Below are 21,247 nucleotides of genomic sequence, written 5' to 3'. Positions count from 1 at the left end.
CTCCTGTGCCATCACGATTTCCTTCTTGAGGAGCGCCCAGCCTTCCTGGACTCCTCTGCCCTTCAGAACCGCCTCCCAAGGGACTCGGCCAACCAGCGTCCTGAGCAGCTCAAAGTCGGCCCTCCGGAAGTCCAAGACAGCAGTTTTACTGGTCCCCTTCCTGGCCTCGCCAAGAATAGAGAACTCTACCATTTCGTGGTCACTCTGCCCCAGACAGCTTCCGACCACCACATCTCCCACCAGTCCTTCTCTGTTTGTGAAGAGAAGGTCTAGCGGGGCATCACCCCTGGTAGGTTCACTGACCAGCTGCGTCAGGAAGCTATCTCCCACGCTCTCCAGAAACCTCCTAGACTGCTTTCTCTGTGCCGTGTTGTGTTTCCAGGATATGTCCGGGAAGTTGAAGTCCCCCACGAGGACAAGCGCCGACGATTTTGCAACTTCTGTCAGTTGCCTATAAAACTCCTCATCCGTCTCCTCATCCTGGTTCGGCGGTCTATAACAGACCCCCACCAGGATGCTAGCCTTGCCGGCCTTCCCGCGGATCCTAACCCACAGGGATTCAACCTTATCATTCCCAGCCTGGAGTTCCACAACATCAAAAGATTGTCTAATGTAGAGAGCCACGCCACCACCCCTTCTGTGCTGCCTGTCCCTCCTGAAGAGCCGATAGCCAGGCATTGCAGCACTCCACTCGTGGGAGCGGTCCCACCACGTCTCCGTGATGGCAACCAAGTCGTAGCCTGCCTGCTGCACAATGGCTTCCAGCTCCTCCTGTTTGTTACCCATGCTGCGTGCATTAGTGTAGATGCACTTCAGCTGGGCCATCGCCTTCTCCCCCGGCCTAGCCATTGTTTCCCCCGGCACAGCTCCGACAAGCCTTGTTTGAGCCCCGTCCCCCTTCTTACCTAGTTTAAAGCTCTCTCTATGAGCCCCGCCAGCTCCTGGCCTAGGATCCGTTTTCCCCTTGGAGATAGAGACCCATCTGGGGCCATCAGGCCGGGTGCCGAGTAAAGCTCCCCATGGTGAAAAAACCCAAAATTTCTATGCTGGCACCAGCCTCTGAGCCACCTATTAACCACATGAGCTTTCCATGTCCTCTCCGTGCCTCTCCCTTCCCCCGTAGGGATGGACGAAAACACCACCTGCACTCCCGCTCCCTCCACCAATCGTCCCAGCCCCCTATAGTCCTGTTTGATGGCCCTGAGGCTTCTCTTTTCAACATCATCGCTGCCAGCCTGGACTATCAAAAGCGGGTAATAGTCAGAGGGGCGAACCAGGTTTGGAAGCTTCCTGGTAACGTCTCTGACCCTGGCCCCAGGGAGGCAGCAGACTTCCCTATGTGTGGGGTCAGGCCGACAAATAGGGCCCTCCGTTCCCCTGAGGAGGGAGTCGCCTACAACAATCACCCTTCTTTCTTTCTTGGTGGAGGCGGTCCTGAGGCGTGGAGTCAACTTCCTCACCTCAGGCATCCTCCCGGGTAGGCTTCCTACCTCATCCTCACCCACCGGTCTCTCCAGCTCCAGGGCCTCAAACCTATTGTTCAAGGGCACCTGGGAAGGCGGCGCCGGAAGGGGAGGGCATCTCCTGCGAGGTCGAGCAGGGACCTGTCTCCATTCCTCCTCAACTCGCAGGTCCCCTCCCTCTCTGTTGTGTTTTCTCACAACACAACTTCCCACTGTATCATTTCTTGCCAAAGGATGCTGTGGTTGCTAGAATCATCCATACGGCCTTAACAAGTCTGCCAGAGAGAGTCTTCATCAAGGGCTGCTACATGCACTGATGTTACTGCTGGCCTGGAAAGTTCCCCAAGGCAGAAGCAACACAACAAGACCACGCAACGCCAGAGAGCCTTGCTGTTTGGGAACAGTTCAGAGCTCCCAAGCATGCTGCTGACTTCCACCGTGGCCTTACATCATTTCAGTCCCCTCACCTTGAGTCCTTGCCCAACACATGAAGGCACTCTGGTAGCTGAGGCTACGGCATCCCAGGTGGCACTACCATCTTTGGTGCTCGTGTGTCCACAGTGCCTCAGGACACAACTGCAGCAACAACTGTCACAGGTTTGGTGAGGATGCCTCCATTCTTCCTTCATCTCCCCTGGGTAAACCCATAGGAAACAAACAAACAAACAAAAAAACCACCAGCAAATAACTCCCCTGGGCCGTCTCTGTGCTGGAGAAAGCACCAAGTTTCACTGCTGTAGATGAGCCATAAAGCAGCGAGCACTTAGAATTCCTGTCTTGCCTGGCCAGAGCCCAAATGGAAGCAAATCCTCTGCAGGCAGGACAGTCCTGCCAGCTCCACGATCCCACAGAAGGAAAACATGCTGGGTCTAAAGAAAATCAATGACTTTGCACATGTCTTTGCAAGGCTGTATTCAGAGAGGTGACTGGCACTGAAATTGCCCTACTTACCACAAAAGCAGTGACAGTGCCACTGCCGCAGCAGGGGACAGACTGACTCCAGGCCTTGTTTCAAATCTTGTTTTCTAATTGGAGCAGGCTGTGCTGCCAGCAAGAAAACAGGATCCTTTACGAGATCAGACGTACACGTCTCCCACCATGCTTTCAAAGGTGAGCCAACAGCTCCACAGCAGCATTTAACTCTTGCCCAGCTGACATCCACAGCACCAGTCCATGCATTCTCCCCAGGAAGAAAGGAGCGGGGGGAAAAATCAGCGGGCTGTAAAGATGTGCAGTGGCTGCTGCAGTCAGGGACACAGCAGCACATTCTGCAGAGAGGTGCTGGAAACATCAGTGTCTGGGTGAGCACTTCCGATACGCAGCCCGCCTTTGAGAAATGTCGGGCAACTTTACTGCGAGCTAAACAAGAGAAACTTGGCATGCCAGCCGAGCAAAGGGAAGCCGTCCTAATTCTGTCTGAACCCTCGCATGGGACTAATGGCCTGCCCAGCATTTTAAGCTGGGCAGTGCCATTTCTCACACATGTAGATGTCCTCTCCAAGCGGTGTTGGCAAAGGCTCTAGAACAGAGCTGCCACCTCTTCCGACTCACACCCCCTGGTGAAGAGGGCAATAGCAGGACCTGCTTCAGGCTGCAGGTCTCGGTCTGGAGGCGCTCTGTCCCTCCTGAAGGAGCATGCTGCCCAGGCACCCGCTGGAAACGCTGCTCCCTCAGCATCCGAATAAAATCCCTTGTGTATTCTGCTAAGGCGAGCATTGAAAGGAAGGTAGGATGTACCCACCGCCTGCTGACGGCAGAAGGACTTAGGCACCTAATTCTGCTAAGCTCCTTTGAAAGCCCTGAATTTCAACACTCAAAGGTCTGCTCTAATTAGCCAAATAATTGCCCATGTCACGTCTGTGCTCTTAAACGATTGGCAGTAGAGCTAACTTGCACTGATTCACCTTATTCTGACTCACAGTCATTTATTTGCACTATTTCCAGCACTGGGAGTTGAAATAATGATACATGTTTTCCATACATTCACAAGAGAATTCATAAACTGCCAAGAATACATGACTTCATGTCCAGCTGTGCCAGGCCCTCCTAGCTTCTTGACAAAATAAAACCAACCAGACCTAAGGTGTGCTTAAGTTTGGGGAAAAATTAATGCAGGGAAACCATCTTTTCCCCCATTTTTAAGTCAAATTCCATCACTGTGAGAGCTTTGAAGGCCGTCAGGCTCAAAGACAAAGCCTTTCCTCTACTACAGCATTAGCCCTTCCTGCCTGATCTTGGCTGGTGCCTCCACACTTTGCAGGAGTGGCCCCTCTGAGGGCTGAAAACGCCCTCCTGGCTCCACGGTGCTCTTCTAGTTCTGACTTTTGCGTTATAATTGCCCGGCAGCTGGCGCCAGCTATGACAAAGACACTGTCCCCCAGCACGCAGCCCCACGCTGCTCTCAGCAGGGACAATACGAGCCGTCTCCAGCTATGGCACAAGCCTCTGAGCCCTTCACATCTATTCCCTCCAGGATTGTCCAAACTTCACCCCAGGGGCCTAACCTCCCATAGCCCATGGAGGTTTACTTCTCTTCAACATTTTCATCCTTCCAGTGGGACACTCGACTAAATAAAAAGCATCGGGGGACTGATTTCAGCCTTCTAAATTCAATCATCAACTAAGGCTTATTTCTGGAATCATGTTAAGCAGAGGAAGGACCTCTCACCTGTCAACAGCAGGTGCATGACTCCAAGGCTGCTGAAATGACAGGAGGACAGTGCACTGAATACAAGGTACGGGTACACTAGCAAATTAGGCTACCTTTAAACTAAACCATCCCTCCCAGGACACATCACATCACTTCTGACCACTTCAAGAGATGAACTAACGGAGATAAAACCACTAACTTAATTCTCAAGCCAGAGCAGTGCCAAAAAGCCCCTTGATTTAGCTGAACACAGAGTGAGGGAAGCTGCTCACAGAGCCTGACTCTGAATCACTCTCCAGAATCTGAATCACTTGGTTTCAGCTCAGCCAGCAGCTCCAGCTGAAAGCAGCATGACCGTAACTCCCTGTGTGTAGTTCCCCCAGGGAAATGCAAAACCACCTTGCAGCCGTCCCGCAAAAGAGGAACCGAGAGCACCCCGGGCACTGCGTGGCGTGGCGGGGAGCAGCGGGGTGCTGCACGAGCAAGCTACCCCACGACAGCTCCACCTCCACCTCCCACTGATCTCCCGTTTTCTCTAGTCATTACAAGCACAGCAAGCAGTGATGGTCAGGGCTGTGAGCAGAAGGGAAATTATTTCAAGTGGCCAAGGACACGGGAAGGGCACTGAAGATGAGCCATGGCGGGGTGGAACGATCCGTCGGAGACACGTACGGTTTTCAGCAGCAGGTGCAGGCAGTGGTGGTGTAGGCGTATGGGAGCACCTCCTGACTGACTTCGAGCCAGTGCCCCCAGATCCATTCCTTAACATCAGTTCGCTCTGCCGTTTCAAAGAGGAATGCAACCTGGCCACGTCCGTGTAGGCCAACCCTGTTCAGTGAGGGTCTGTGGGGCCACCCCACCAAGGATCTCGTGAATCTCACCCTGCAACGAGTCCTCTGCTTTAAACAAGGGGAGGCGCTAACTAGACCTCTTCTGTGACCCACTTACACACAGAGACTCAGCTCCTCTAAAACCAGGACAATTAGCGAGCTTAATTGCAGTGACTTTGCAAACAGCCTTTTGTCATGATAAACACTGAGCACTAGGACAGGATCAATGAACCCAAGGCAAAGTTGCCGCTGCCGCCTGTCCTCGCTGGCTGTCACGTACCCAGGGAGACCGGCGCCGTGGTGGGACGAAGGCGCATCTGGCAGCCGGGCGCGATGCTCACCAAGCCCCACGGCGCAGGGCCACTTCTGCCTTCCTGCCACCTCGCGCAGGGACGCGGCTCACAGCCAGACGTGACAACCTGCTTGTGGGGAGATGCCCTGAGTCCCCACGGTTCTCCGCTCGGTGCTGCAGTAACAGAACCCAGCCACTGCTGCGTTCCTCTGGTGGATGTACAAATCCTACCACTTCTCTCCACGCCGAGAGAGCGATCCCAGGTGCCGAGAGAGCGATCCCAGGTGCCGAGAGAGCGATCCCAGGTGCCGAGAGAGCGATCCCAGGTGCCACCAGCCGCAGACCGAAGCTGGGACTCTCCCTCCCTGCTGCCGGCAGCCCAGGGCAAAGCTTCCTGGCAGGCAAACTGGTGCCACAAACTGAGCTCCCAGTGTCAGGTTTGCCAAGCAGGGGGAGACCGGTTGTACGCTTCGAGGTAAAGCTGCTGCTTAAGCACCTGCTCCACTGCGGTGAATACAGTTTAGAGGTAATTTCTCAAAAACTTCTCAGTGGCTGGAGTATACCGGTCTTCCTGCCGCTCGCCAGAGCTCAGGCCAAGGCAGTCACTAGAAAATTCTCCCAAGGTGGTTTTAACTCTGCCTCCCTTTCGTCGGCTTTCTAGTGGTCATTACAGCAGATCCGGGAGGGGAAATGAATGTTTGTAAGATGCACAACTGAATAGAATATGCAACAATAAGCAAATTGGGAGGACAAGTATTAAACTGATTAAAAGCTATTCAAGCAGAACAGAATTAAAAATAAATGAAACTCAGCTACAAGCCTAATGAACAATTGCTTTTAACCAAATTTACACATTCCTCTCCATAATCTGTGATCTGTGCACCAACCTTTTGTGTGGGCAAAGAGGCCACAAGAGGCCAGACGCACTGGTTGGTAGTGCTCTCTCCCCTTTGTTGGCTTGCATTAGCTTTTTATTCTCCACGTGCTACCATCTCCCAGCTTTGAAGTCCTATTCATTCCGGGAGCACACAGCACCTCCTGGCCAGGCCACAGCTGATGCCCTTTTAGGCACAAAAGCCACAGTTTAGCACAAATGATTTTGAATGCAAAAGCAGGCCCCTAAAAAACAAACATACAAACAAACAAAGCAAAACAAAAAAACCAAACCAAGGCACCAGACTGCGTAATGGATATTAGCCATGTTCCTAAGTGTCTTGCTGAATCAAGGCCATGGCCTATTGATTACAGACAAGGTATTAACAATGCAATTTTCTCAGAAATGATGATTGAGCCTACATGTAGGCCAAGCTTACCCAGCAAGTACAGCAATGCAGACTGCCGCGGGAGTTACCAGCAGCCTGGGGACGGTCACACCAGCAGCACATGACTTCCCCCGCTTCCCAGGACTGCTTGCACACCTTTACGTGCTGCATGAGTCCACGGGCTCGCCAGCACCCTGTCCTGCCAGAGGCGATTCTGAGCAGTGAAAATTGCTGCTAATTGCACATGGGCTGTCATTCAGGAGGTGTGCTGTGCAGAGGTTTATAGCTGTGCCTAACCATACAGGTATCTAAATGAGAGGTAATTAATAGAAATTAATTAGCAAGTGTTAATCAAGTAAAATCAATTAGCAAATGCTATAATAACAGCTGTATGGTAGGATTGCAAAGGATAGACTACTCAAGACCCAGACTAGTGCTCCAGTGTCATTCCCAGTATCTGTATTTAGCACCGTCCCGTCTCGATGTTCAGGGCCAGTTCCCTACACGGGGAAAAGCTGGAGTGCCGGTTCAGCGCCTGCCAAGCACTGGGGCAGCTCAGCCCTTGCTGTTACGCTCAGCTGCTGACAGAAGACACAGCTACAAGCGTACGACGTGGTACTTTTCCCTACGGTACTTCGCTGTGTGGTCCACATCCCTGCCCAACCCCGGCAAGTGCTGACAGCCCGAATATTCAGATCCCATCTCATTTATCCTGAGCACCACCAGGTGCTCCTAACAGGGTCTGTGGTTACTTCGTCTCCCAGGGTGCAAGCTTGTGCTCACAGCACCTTGAAAATGTAGCCAAAGTGGCTTAGAAGATCAGTTCCCAGTTCTGGGGAATGGAAGTTCTGATGGTGGTGGCTCACTCCTCTTGCGCAAGCCGAGGAAGCTGGAGCCTGCAGTGCAAGTAAGGAAAAGTATTAGTGCCATATTGTGCTGTAAATGCTGCGGCAGAGGAATACCCACAGACTGTCGATTCAGTGTTGCATTGGCAAGAGCTGTTTTTATTGACATCTGCTGTTTTCATCGCTTCATAAGGAAACAGAAAAGAGGAGATGTTCGAAAACAGGATCCAGGTCAAGTCCCGGAAAGCCACAGTCGGTGTCAGTGGGTGTGCAGGCCCTGAAGTACCTGGGCCATATTCTGCTGCCATTTGCAGACCCTACCCATGGGACAGCAACCTTGGCCAGTTTCCACAAGGTCTGGATTGCACCAGAAATTAACCCACAAGAGCTGGGCAGGCACGGCATGCCAAAACCAGTGCCCTTCTCAGAAGCAATCAGCTTCTCCATTCATACCCCAGAGGCTGCCCTGAATTAAAGCTGGTTCATGCTCAGCAGCGATGTCCAGGCCACTCGGAAGTTAATGATGCAGAAGAGCAGCTGGGCGTAACTGCTATGAAAGGGGAGAATGTGCTTCTAGCTTTTCCATCATAGTTAATCATTAAGGCCTTTCATGGTCACAGAAGGTGCTGGCTTCCTTACAAGCTCCCCTTATCAGCCATAATTATTTCCTGATCTGCTTTCGCCTAACTACCTGGCAGACTTATGCACAACACCCTTGAATCACCTGACTGCATTTATTGCCCTATATTCCAGGCCAAATGGGCCTCTGCTGTGTCAGCTGCAATATTTACAGCATGTTATTTCTCCCAGCCCATGCCCAAACATAAAAGCTGTTCTGCCCCCTGCCTTCCCTTTATACCATCCCTCTTCCCATGACAAAGCAAAACAGAGCAGTAAGATAAATATCTCACAACTCTTTCTTATCTTCTCCACGGAAGCAGGACAGCCCCTCTTGCATAAAGCCCAGGAGAGTTCTGCTGCCCTCCCCCTAATTCCATTTCACTCTAAGTTTTCAATCATTTTAATTCTACAGATATTGTCTAGACACCTATATTAATGCATTTCTATTTACACTCCTTTCCTTTTTTCTTTTTTGTTTTCTGACAAAGACTAGCTCACCTCCATAGAGGACAGAGACATAAATCCAAGTGATAGACCTTAAAACCTCACCCTTGCAGCATGTTATTTTCATGTCAGAGGCAGCGGAGCTGGGACTCAGCTTCCTACTGAGTGCAGTCCAGAGTTACCAACTTAACTCTTTTATTGAATAAAAATTGATAGAGTAAGCCTGACAAGCACAGCAGGTTGAACAGATGAAGTCAAATCCTGAGGTCCTATATGAGTGGAGCCAGTGGAAATTTCCAAGAGCAGGAGAGGCCTAGTACTTGGATTAGTAAGAACAACATAGTAAAAAAAAACAAGAACTGGAGATCCAGCCCCCATGGCAGCTGTGATCGACTGGCAGAAATTCTGCTCTCTGTGAAGCAGAAGAAGCTGTCCCATCTACAAGTACTATGAACCTATACATGTACGTACACGCATACTGTACAACACCTGCTTGAGCTACCAACAAGAGTTTTCTATTCAAACGTACACAAAGGGGACAGAGGTCTCCAGACAGGGAGCAGAGGAGTCAAGAACTGGGAACATGGCATTTCACGATCAAATTCATCTTCTCAGAGAGACAGCAACATCTACAAAAAGGAATAAAAATGCAGTGAAGGGAGATTTTGTTTTCACTGCTTAGGCTTATGAAAATACTGTTTTAGGGAAATTCAAAACCACGAAGTGAGCAGGGGATGTACATGGAATAACCCCAAGGCCAGATTGCATTGCTATTGCTTAACCTTGGTGTCTGATACATGGTTGACTCTGCTTGCAGGCAACACCAAGGTCATTGTGAAATACCTGTAATCAACAATTCAAACCAATGCTTCCTCTTTCTTTCTAGCAAAGTATTCATGTAAAACAGCCAGTAATTCAGAGAGGTCTCAGATACAACCAAGAATTTGGAAATGCTCTGCTCTGCTCATCTTTTCTTGCTCACTGCAGTCAGGTCACTTCCAAGGCAGACCAAATGAATGTGCACCACAGGGACACTGGGCGTGCTCTGCAAGTACAGATAATACACTGGCAAGCACAAAATAAGAACTCAAAGAAGTGTCTACCCACACGTGCATTTCTCTGCTTTGTGAGCATACCATGCTTCTTTCTGCTCTCACAGTCATCTATCATTTCGCCTGTAGCCACTGCAGGACGTGCTTTTAAAATGCCAGCTCAAGGCTCGGGATGAAGGCACACAGGATCCCTGAAAATATTACAGAAAGGCTGGCTAGAGGAAAAGATGGTGAAGCTTTGCCACCACTAAAAGAAGATGCGCCTACGTCATGCTTCCTGTGGGGGGTCTCATCACCCTCTCTTGGAAAGCACAGGCAGTATGCAGAGAACAGATTAACCAGTGATTCCGCATACTGCACAGCTTCTGTCTCCATGTGGGAGGATGCCTCAGCTCAGAAAAGAGATGGCAGGGGGAGGTGACAGAGGTCTGTAGAGACACGAATAGTGGTAAGGTGATTAAAGTGTTCATGGCACAAGAGCCAGAACCACTGCACTTACCAGGTCCACTAAAATTCACCAAGATGCTGATGCCAGTTGTTGGGTGGATGCACTGGAGGTTATGCCAAGGGAAGGACCATGTTACCTACGGTTTCTCTCTTATACTTCCCCCAGGTATATGTTAGTGGTCGCAGTCAAGAGAAGGTGAAGGAGGGCTTTGGCTAGAGTCAGTACAGGTCTCACTAGTGGGGAATAAGGTGAGAGCTTATATGGGAAAACAAGCAGTCTCCCACCCAGAGCAACACCCAGTCACGTAGCTCTTGGAAACTGCCCTTCTGATTTCTTGCAACATTCCATTTCAGACCCTCATCCTGTTGCCTTCTTTCAGTTTCTTTTAGCATTAAATATACACCCTGATTTTAAATGACAGTGAAATATGCTGAAATAACAGCCTTGTAGCATGCTGTCAGCTGTCTGTCCACAAATAATCGCACTGCCTTCGCTGCTGCCTGTGTGCCCTGGCCCTTAACTAAAGAGGCCTCTTCCAGAGCTCAGTGCTCAGCCCCCCTGCCAAGACAGCCAGCAGTGGCAATTACAGAAGTCTCTCACTGTGTCGTGATGTCCCACCCACGGGACACTCAAGTCCCACTGCTCCTGCAGACCCACCAGGGTGGTGGAATGGCTGTGGAGCAGAACCAGGCTCGCTTGTCCATGCGCAACACATCTCACACTTCTGTTAGGATGACCCCACAGCTTGACCTAACAGTTGAACTACAAGATGCCTACTGTAGTCAGCAGCCATGAAAATTATTAGCAACATTCTTTCCATTTTTAATGCTGTTTGAGAGATTTTAATCAAATCTGATGGTGAGCAAAGTAGCCAGTGAAGAAATTACACAGGAGGGAGGGAGTGTATCACCTGCCCTGCAGCTGTGCCTTGTGTCACTGCTCCCAAACGTCTGCTACCAGAGTAGCTTGAACAACCTTTTAGAGGGAAACCTGGCACAACCAGACAACGCAGGGCAAGCTGCAGCCGCAGTATTTTGAGCTGTACCATTCCTTTTTTCAAGTTCACCCACCGGCTGATTGACATGCTGGTGGATGGTGTTGAACTTTCTCCCCACAGGTCCAAAAAGGATGCTATTTCCTTGTCTTTCACTGAATTCCTGTGTGAAACTCCTCCTGAAGATGGATTTAGGACCCTGGCACAAACCTGTATCTTCTTGTTCAGGCCTTAGTGATCCGTTGCTGGGGCATGTTCCTAATGCTGCAGGTCCTGGTTCACTGCAGGCGTAGGTGGGAGCTTTCTGGCTTTCACCAGCTTAGCAGCGGTGCCTGCGAGCCCCGGGGCACAGGGGGCCCTTCACCATCAATCTTCATCTTGCCCATCCGCTCAGCCTCGTTTAACCACAGGGAAGGAGGCAAGGGGCTGTTTCCTGCCTTACGAGAAATGTTTCACAAAACTGGAAAAAAAAGCTTATTGTTATTTTTCTGAGGGGGAATTTGGTTTCCAGGTAAGCTTTCATTCCTAAAATCCCTGTGAAACACACATACAACTCCCCAAGAAATCTCACCTCGGGCGATGGGGTAGAGGTGTCGGAAAAGCGGTGCTTTGGTTAGCAAAACCTGACCATTTTGCTTGGTTCCCCGTTCAGAAAAAAAGAAGAAAAAAAAAAAGAAAAGAGCCCTGAAATGTTCAGATAGAAATAGCTGCTTGTGGGACACACGTACCTGCCAAAAATCCCCAGCTTCCATTAGAAAAAAAAAAAAAACAACACAAAACTTCTGAGTTTCTTTCTGATCTGAACTTAGCCCAGGGACTGGGCTGGTGACTGAACCAGACCCCAGCGCATCCCACGGGGCGCTGCAAACGGCTGCCTTTTGCTCACACACGTGCCCCAAGATGCCTTCCAGGTGCTCCCACACCCGCTGCGCCCTGAGCTAAGCTGGCGGGTCCGCTCCCTCCCCATGGCCAGCACAGACAGGTGCCACCAGTCGCATCCGTTCCCTGTGGCACAGTCAGTCTGACAGCTCTGCCTCCCGACGGCTCTTGAAGCGAGCAGCTCAGCTGGCAACTGTGGAGCAGAGTCAAACTCTATTATGAGATAGAGGTGTATGTATCTGCCTTTAACTGCACATTTTTGGGTCTGGTTTTCAGGTCTCATTTCCCCATGCCTATCTCTGCCTCACTGCAAAATAAACAGCAGCACCCTTACTATCAGCCAAGTGTAAGAGCTTATGCGCAAAGCCCCTTGCCTCCTGCTCCCAGACCAGAGCACTGGAAGGCAAAAACAGAAAAACAAACAGCATTAACATGATTTATCTTTTGTACAGGGGCTCCTCCCTCTCTTTCAAGACCACACGTTTCAATAATGAGAAACAGGGCATTCCCAACCCTCATGCACAATCCCTCTTTTATTTCCTGCGCAGTGAGGAGCAAAGACATGAGACTTTCCCAACCGCTTCCCACAAGAACTGTCTCTGGCTTTGACTTTGATAATCCAGCCTGACTGATCTTCCTCTGGCGGTGGCACTGGCGTCAGCAGCCACAGTGATGGATGGGCTTTACAGCTTGAATGGCCTTCGGGACAGCTGGTGGAAGATAAGTGCCTAAAGCCCTCAATTTATGCCTCCTCAAGTTCCTAAGCCATAGGATGTTCATAGATGCCTTTTCCCTTTACTGTTAGCTTTGAAACAGGAGCAAAACAATGAGGGTGAAACTCTCAAGTCACTGTGTTACATCCATTGCTAGAGGAAAGTGAATTATGTGACCAGGAGGAAAGTGGTGGTAGCTGCACAGTTTTTCTACCATCCCAATATCCTGATGCCATCAGCTCATACGCTGTGGGGTTTCTGTTTGTGTGTTTTTTCTTTTTTGTTGTTGTTGTTTTTTTTTTAAGTTTCTCCTCTTGGTCTGAATTTTTATTCCATGCCTCCTAGATCAGGTGCAACAGGAGTGAATGCTGTTGCCTACTGGTAGAAAATGAAGGTAGGAGGCATGGGAGGATCAATAGGTGAGCAGCCAAACAAGACAGAACATTGACCTAGACTTTGTGCATCCTGGCAAGATGTACAGTATTGACTTTACTTGTCAGATGCCAGAGACACCTCTTCTCTGAGGTGTCCAGAGACACCAATTCCAGCCAAACTCATATTATGCTAAGCCTTTCCGAAGTTACCTCCATCACAAGAGCATCTGTGATCACTGAGGCAATAAAACAATGGCTGAAACTTTAAAAAATGAAGTCAGACTGATAGGCCCCATTAAGATGCTCATCAAAAGCTACTAAAAACACACTGATTTATGCTTACCAGCAGGAAGGTTTTGTTACGGGCAGTTACATTTTTCTTACTCAGTCTTCAGAGTTGCTTTTGTAGAGGTTTCACTGTTTAAGTATTTAAAGCTTATTGAATGCTCAAACAAAATTCATGACCAAATTACTGCAAATAAATGTAAATGCATTTCAGCTGACGCAGACAGCTAGCTGGGCACATGCTCCTAACCAATGGCAAAGATCGAGCGATCCAAGTTTCAGAGCCATGCGCATGCACAGACAGCAGGAAGCAGCAAACTTTTGCCAGGGTTGAGCTGAACACCCAAACACCTTTCAAAGCTGAAAATCAGAATAAAATCGTTCATTTCATTCTCTCATGCTGACACAGACCTACAGCCGTTTCCAGGGCAGGGACTGAGAGGCTGATTCTAGACATCCCATTTGGATAAAAATCTGATTTGTCCTAAACACCCTGGAGTTCAACACCCCAGGAGAACTCCAAGCACAAGCATACAGCGAAACTACACTGTGTTTCAAGACCTGAGAAATGCTGAGACTGACATGCAGTTGTGTTTTATCAAGGAATGTGACATCCAAACTGCTTTCTCATTCTAAAAACAGCAGGGCTAAGTTTTGAGGAAGAAGCCAGTTTTGTCTTTCTTTGTACTTGAGGACTTTCCCAACCACCACACAACCACAGAGAAAACAGATGTATCCAGGGTGAATGTGGGTAAAGAGTGACTCAGGATGTCTGAGGGAGCATCAAGTGCAAACAAGAGCTTTGCGATGAGGTAGTGCCTGCCTCGAAGTGAAACAGCACTGGCAGCTGCGTGGTGTGTCACAGGGCAGTCACCCTGTTCCCTTCAGAGGTGATCCTTCCTGGAGATCAGACCGAGGAAAGTGGCACCTGCCTCAGAAGGGATCTGCAGCCATTTCCTCCCAGCTCACAAGGGCTGTGCTCCATGTGTGGTCTTGTTACGTGCCCAGGTGCCTGTGGGAGTTGTTTGATTTCAACATTCTGGGAACTGGAAGGAAAGGCCTCCAAGATACTGAGTTCGTACGAATTGTGAGAAACCTAGCGGCCAAACAGAGCAGAAAGTCTCTGCTGGTGCTCCTGCTAGGGGAAGGGCTGACAAAGCGAGCTCTCCCTAGACACTGCAGAACTCCGAGAAGGATGTTAGAAGCAGATCTGACTCCTGCTGCTGCTTGTCAAACTGCTCATTTCTTCCTCTGTTACCGATTCTGCTGGGCTTTGGAGCCCAAAATCTATCAGCACTCAAAGGGGACGTTTCCTCCTCATCTCCTAAAGTGCCTGAAACCCTCTCAAGTCAGTTTGTTTCTGTAAGTTCTTTCAGACTCCTGGACAGCTGTCATTTTGGGGGCCCTTTGGAGGCAGGCCTGGAGCATGCCCAGCTAACGACACATTTCCCTGCCATACAGGGGGATCTGATCCAAGGCCTGACTGTGCAGGAAGCTGATCCCCAGTTTCAATCAGCCTTCAGAACAACTCATGTCTCCGCTATCTGTGAGAGAAATTCTTAAACGTTTGCTCAGAGTGAGTAGCAGCCGATGCTATTAATCATCACGGAGAGGAAAGGGAGGGATGGAAAAATGCCCGCCTGCCAGCCCTCTTACCAAGGCTTCAGGATGAGACCTTTTCTCAGGAGGAGCTGGTTCTCTGCTCTGTTCTTTTGAAGCATCCTGGCCTCAGATGCCATTGAAAGCAAGGTCCTGGGAGTCTTAGTGGGCAAGTTATTATGGTATTCCCCCCCCAAACAGCTACAAAAACTGCAGAAAAGCCAACTGAGAATCCCTCCCATATCTTTTTTGAAATGACCCTGAGACTCGAAGTACTGAAGCAGCCTAACAGTAGGACAGAGTATCAGCACAGTATCAAAGGCTGTGAAACAGAAGTTCCCCAGATTTTCCAGTCCTCCCTTGTTCAAAGACCCCTCCTCCATCAAAGCTCAAACCCTCCTAGGACCAGCAGATCATGTGAGAGGCATCAGAGGATTATTAATTTGAAAGAAATGGGTGGAAAGTGTGTCAAGCACGCCCAATCTTTGAACTGCGTACTTTAGAAGATCATTGCAAAATAAAAGACAACTATACATTCATTTTCCTTTAGAAAGAACATATTGCACAAAGCCACAAAAGTTACATGACCTTCATGTGAAGGAGAACAGAAGGACCAATCTTCACTCATTGTAAAATGACTTGGAAAGGCAACAAAGCGATGCCAGTTTTCACCAGCTGAAGATACGACCAAATGTCTGCGGTACGCTGAAAACTATAAGGCCTATTCATTGTGAGTGCTTCTGAGCATACGTTAATCAGTGAGAAATTTCTTTCCAGAGATAATTATGGAACAAATATAAGTCCATGAATTTGGCCTATTATGAAGACTGTGCCTTCCTCCAAGGCATGGAGTGGAGAGTGGGATCTATTAACATCATCAGGCTGCAGACGAGCTTGCAGTTTCAGAGTTGCTTCTGTCTGGCAGCTTGCAGTTACCTTCAGTATCATCTTTACTGTGTCCTCTCCAAATCCCTGCCCAGAGACAGGCCAACTTTTTCCCATTGACATGGACTGGTCCAGCAGCAGTGAGCAACACGAGAGGGATCCATGCCTTGCCCCCATTCTGGCAACATGTGGGAGAGAGACACAATCAATACCTCTGACCTGGAGCTTGCCATGAACGTGTCCTTAAAGGATAAAAACAATGGCCATCAGCTTAGCAGCCATGGCACAGTCAGGACCGTGTTTAGGTTCATTTCCCTCTAAAACTGAAACGAGATGCTCTGTATTTTCTACAGCAACACAGAGACCTGAAAGGAGAACATACTTTCTGAAGAAAATCCCTGCTGCTCCTGCTGCGTAGCAAATGGCAAATAAATGGAGCACATCAGTGCCATCCCAGTCTGTATCACTAGCATCTCAAAACCACTCCAGAAAAGGTGTCAACACCGAGGTCTAATCCAGCATCTTCCACCTAAGACTCTTACAGGACTTTTGAACTGTGGAGATGTAATCCTAAAGCTACAACAACAGAGACATCTGTTTTTTCAGCCATCTACCTGAGACAATTTAGAGCTAAGACTTCCAAACAGTCCTTATGACAACCATAAGCATGATGCACCTATGAAATCATCTAATGCTTTGCAAAAACAAAACAAAACAGAAATCTACATGAATGCTAGTTAGATCCTTTATTTGCCCAGGAAAAACTCCTGGCAAGAGAGTAATGCTGACCTAGTCCAATACATTGCACCTGAGACAATTCTGATTCCTTCTAGTTTTGATAAGGAAATTGTAAGCAAGGAGATACTTTGTAGAATCATGCACACACACTTAGCAAGGGATAGTCACAACATTAAATGGAAAAAGATTTAAAGATTTTTCATTTCATATAATACAAGTGACTAGTACAATTCCTCACACAAAAGCATGGGGAGCTGTGGTGAAGGCTTTCCAGACCTAATTCTCAGCAGTGAATGGTGACCAGTGCTCTGGGGCCCCCAGCACAAGGCAGACACAGACCTGTTAGAGCAGGTCCAGAGTCCAACCCAAACCATTCTACAGTTGTATGGCCAAGGCAGGATGCTGTACTACACAGACCCAATCAGAAGAGCACTTCAAAATAGCATTTTCTTTTCCTGAAACGGATTGAACATCTTATGCAGAAGTCTGGCTTACTTCATGGCAAAGATCTTTGTCTGTTTGAGAAAGTCAGCTCTTAACAGGCTGACCTTCAAGAGAAAGGCTGCTCTGCTGTTAGGGAGCTGACACAACACTTGCTATGCTCTGAGGTACAAGAGCACACGTCTCTCCATATGCCTGACCTCTGCTCACCTCCTTCCCTCTGGCCTTCCCGACTGGAGTCTGCAACCCTCTATTTTCACTGCAAATCCCTCAAATATTTTCTGTGTATGCAGCTCTTGATGAGAATTTCCTGCTGAAGCACCGCCACCCATGAGTTGTTAGTGCAGGTGTCTTGCCTTATTACTCTGGAGTGTAATGGCTTTGTGGATTAAAGGAAGCTGCTTACCCGGGCAGCTGAAGTACGTAGCATAGGTGTGATGTCCCGAGGCGTACAAGCACCACATCTTCATATCTGCACCAACAGTGAGCAGCTACCAGATTTGGATGGCATGGAATCAGATGTCCTTCAGATCCTTTCTTTGTTCCCAAAGGTTCACAAGATGAAAGGCCTAAAACACAAGACAGAGAAAAAAATTTAAAAGGTGTGCTAACTGATGTTTGCACACATACACACACACAAATTACCCATTTATTTTGTTATGGGCCTAATTTTCAGTCTTTGGCAACAGTTTCCATAACGAAAGGGAGCAGCCTGTAGAGTGAGTCACGCTGTTGTATCACCCTGGCACTTTCCACAGGGGTTGGCAGCGAGCAGCCATCAGGGTGGCACCATGTTCCCTGGGATCTGCTGGCCAGTCCCTCTGGTTGCCACGTTCAGGCAGGCAGGCTGGCGCTGGCACAGGCTGTGGAGGGGCTCGTACAGGAACTGACGGTGCTCCTCGAAAAGAAAAACTCTGAAAGGGTTTCTAGCTGCAGGGAGGACTTCCAAAAAAAACATTTTAACAAGTTCTCCATGAAAAGACAACTTCTAGGTGTGCACTGCTCCAGTTTAGATCAGTGTTATGATGCTATTAAAACGGAAGAAAACAGGTATCTTTTCTGTATGAGTTCAGCAGGAATGGAGGCAAAGCCCGTGTCCCCCCTCGCCCCATCCACCCAGGAGATGAGCCCCCAAGTCCAACACTCGTGTTGACTCCAGCTTTGCGTCTGCCCATTTCCACAGGCTCCACAGGAGTCATTCGTCATTTATTCTTTCCTTTGTCTTTAGTTCACAAGTTTATTAGCAGCAGACTGAAAGAAGAAAAGGGCCTATTAAAAAAAGGCAGGGGCTAAGCCCCTTCTCTTACTCTCAGCTTCATCTAGAAGAATTCATAGGACACCAACCTACAGTTAACACACTCCCCACCCCCAAGTCCCGACCCTAACACCTGCACAAGAGCACTGGCTGCTGCATACAACTTGACTCAACCTGTGCTGACCGCGGGATGCCAACAGCCAGGTACCGTCACCCACGAGCCCACCTCAGTGGCCAGAGAGTACCCAAGGGAGTGACTTATTGGCACTGCAGTGTATCCGCAGTCCCAAACATTTGCTCTTCTAGGGCAGGAAGAGCAATTCCCAGCTAGTGACGTGAGAAAGATGTGAAGGCAGGAGGGCTCTGTAAAACACAAAGGTGTCACACAGACACCCGAGGAGCCGCAGAGTACAGATCTGGCTACCGGTGACACTAGCCAGAACATCCTTAGGTTAAATATGTCAAAAGCCCTCCTTAAGGAAGGGTGCCCAAATCAGAAGTACGGGACAGAGTTTAGAGGCGTTGAACCTTTGTACCTTTGAAGCCATGGGCTCAAAGCAGCGAGGAGCTGAACTTAGATGTTTCTAAAGTAGAAGCAAGGAGAAACCTGGCTGGGTGGGCACCTACCATGCTTGCACCCCAAGCCTCACTCAAAAGGGACTGAGCAGATCCAGGGACACCCTTGTAAAGCTGGTGTATGTTTCTTCCTCACTGCTCATCCACAATTGCATCAGCTGGAGAGCAGATTTCTGCCTGCATGTGAAAAATGTGCATCCGGGTCCATCAGGTCAGCTCTCCCCAAAACACACTTTCTTTCACCTACCCTACAAAAGGCCCAGTCGCACGGCAGGTCTGCTTTAGAGCTCTCTCTACAGAAATCAGATCAACAGCAACAAGCACCACCACAGCCCTGTGACAGCCTCAGCGCCCCCAGTGCACCCATCCTTTAGAAGCTCCCAGCCCATCTCACACCCATGGCTGGCCCCTCTGCTCACCTCTTCCTAAATTGCCTCACCCTGAAAGCAACCTGGCGTGTTTGGAAATCACGACAGAAAAAGAAGCTAGGTCACAGGCATGAAAGGACAGGGGGAAAAAAAAAAGAAAGAAAAAAACAAAAAGGGAAATTTGGAACAGAGCAATCTTCTGCTCTCCATTTGTGTCATGTTCTCACACACAGCCCCCGCATCAACGCAGGCAGAGCGCCGCGACCGTGCGCTGCTGAACGAGAACGGGGCTAAGTCTGTAACGCAGCGCTCTGCTGGCAGCCCCTTCCCCATCCCGCCTGCCTTGCTTCTCCGCACAGCCTGGTTGGGGCAGGGGCTCTGATGCCCACCATAATTCAGCCCGAGTTTTATTAGGCCCCCCAGGAACTGTCATAAACTCAATGAATAATGGATGCGCTGCTTAACTGAGACTACGAACCAGCTTGTAAAGAATTCACTAAAAGTCACTTCAATTGCAATTCACTGCAATTCTCACACTGCAAAAAGGAATGTGACATCCACGAGGATCATTAGCAGCGTGGCCCGGTCGTGCCTGAGCCCCTGGTTTCTCCAAGTCAACAGAACTCTGAGCACGAGCGAAAATGACAGGATCCAACCTAGGGCATTAGCATCTTCCTTCCTCATTAGGTCACTGAAAACTCTCTGCGCTCCCTGAAGCCTCACTATTTGCAAAATCGCTCCAAGCAAATGCTTTGGATGGGCGGGAGTGCTGTGCACACATTAAACAACCGCATTCCCGGGTGGCCATGGAGAAGACCCGTGCTCGGAGCTGACACGGCTATGCATGGCACGGGGAGAGGGCTGTGCCCTGCTTCTGTTTTCTCACAGTCCCTGAACAGAAGGCCAGTATGGAGGCAGAAGTACCAAGTCACTTCTGCTAGGCAAATATTTTAAAAACGTTATTTCTGACACAGTCATCACTGAAAAGTGCCAAGGAAATGGGGTCTTCAAATGCAGCAGTCCCCACAGAGAATCTGTCCAAGACAATGCAGGCAATACTTTGAGCCTTTTTTTTTTTTTAATGAATAACATTCAGTAATCCAACAGTCAGAAATTAATCATCACGCAGATATTAGGCCTCTCTGTTAAAATAAGATGATTATTAAAGACTAAACGACAAAGCTGCCTTCATGTGGACAGGGCTTGCCTTCCTATCTACTTTCAGGTTAATATTGAAGTAAAACTTGTTCCAGATTAGACAGTAGTGTACCCACCTCTTTAAGCACCAGACTGATCTAGAAAAGAGAATGGAGCAGAACCGTGCCCTGACTTAGGTGTTGCAAGCCCCAGGCAATATACTCGATTCCTTCCCTGTTTCTGAACACGGCTCTGCCATCACGCCTCCTGTCTGACAACACACATGCCTTTTGGAGTCCCCCAGCAGGACGATGGGCTGCTCAGCATGAGCAAAGGCCATGTGAGCTGTCTCTTACTCCTCTTCCCAGCCGATCTCCAAACAGCGTTTTGTTGCTAACAAACAGATTGTGACTCACTGAGACATTCAAAATTACATTCCTGCAATTTTCATTTTTACTTCGCTCACTCAAATCCAGCCCGTTGTGGCTTGCCCAACTTCTGTTTGGCAAATACTCCCTAGCTGGCCTCGTGTGTGTCTGAACATCAGTTCAAAAGGAGATCTAGCCAGGACAGGGTTAGAATAGACCAGTTTCCACACACAGACAAAAAGCAAACTGAACAAGTCTAAATTAAGCAAATTCTCGGGTCTTCCCAATACCAGTGCATCTGTCCCCCAAAAAATATAAAGCAAGAGCTCAAGCCAGCAAGGATGACCGCAGAGCCCAAGCCAAAGAGCAGGCAGTGTGAGACTTCCCAGAAAACACGCCACTGGTCTTCACGTTGTGGTGTTGGCAGGCCAGGGTGACATCACCGCATCGATGCGGTACCAAAAGCAGCCCATGTAGTTACTCTCTGAGCTGTGCAGTCCCTGCGCTCATTATTTTGGCCCCTTGTATGAGCACCCTATTGCTATGGCTTTAACTGCTGTCATATCAGAGAGCTGCCTTTCACGCTAGCCAACTAACCCGCATCAGAGAAGCAGCGACGTTACCGCCTGGAGGCTCCTTTGAATTCCATCTGTGTCTAGATTACCGTCTGTGCAGCCTCAGAGCGCCCGGCCATGCCTGCACCAGCATCCTGCCAAAAGCTGGGTGAA

The 21,247-nt window shown here is 49.1% G+C and overlaps 1 protein-coding gene across 1 annotated transcript in view; it reads right to left on the bottom strand.

Annotated features, from left to right (window-relative positions):
* The window catches only part of LOC310880476 (uncharacterized protein), a 300,941-nt gene that overhangs the window by 162,991 nt on the left and 116,703 nt on the right, over positions 1-21,247 (bottom strand). Inside the window, exon 15 of the mRNA XM_083796312.1 lies at positions 17,222-17,384. The gene's annotated coding sequence lies outside the window, so the exon portion shown is untranslated. The remainder of the gene's footprint in view (positions 1-17,221; positions 17,385-21,247) is intronic.

Source organism: Anser anser (genome assembly GCF_964211835.1).
Source record: "Anser anser genome assembly, chromosome: 12".
NCBI lineage: Eukaryota > Metazoa > Chordata > Aves > Anseriformes > Anatidae > Anser > Anser anser.
Note: the sequence above shows the minus strand (reverse complement) of the source record. Positions and strands in the feature narration are given on the sequence as shown.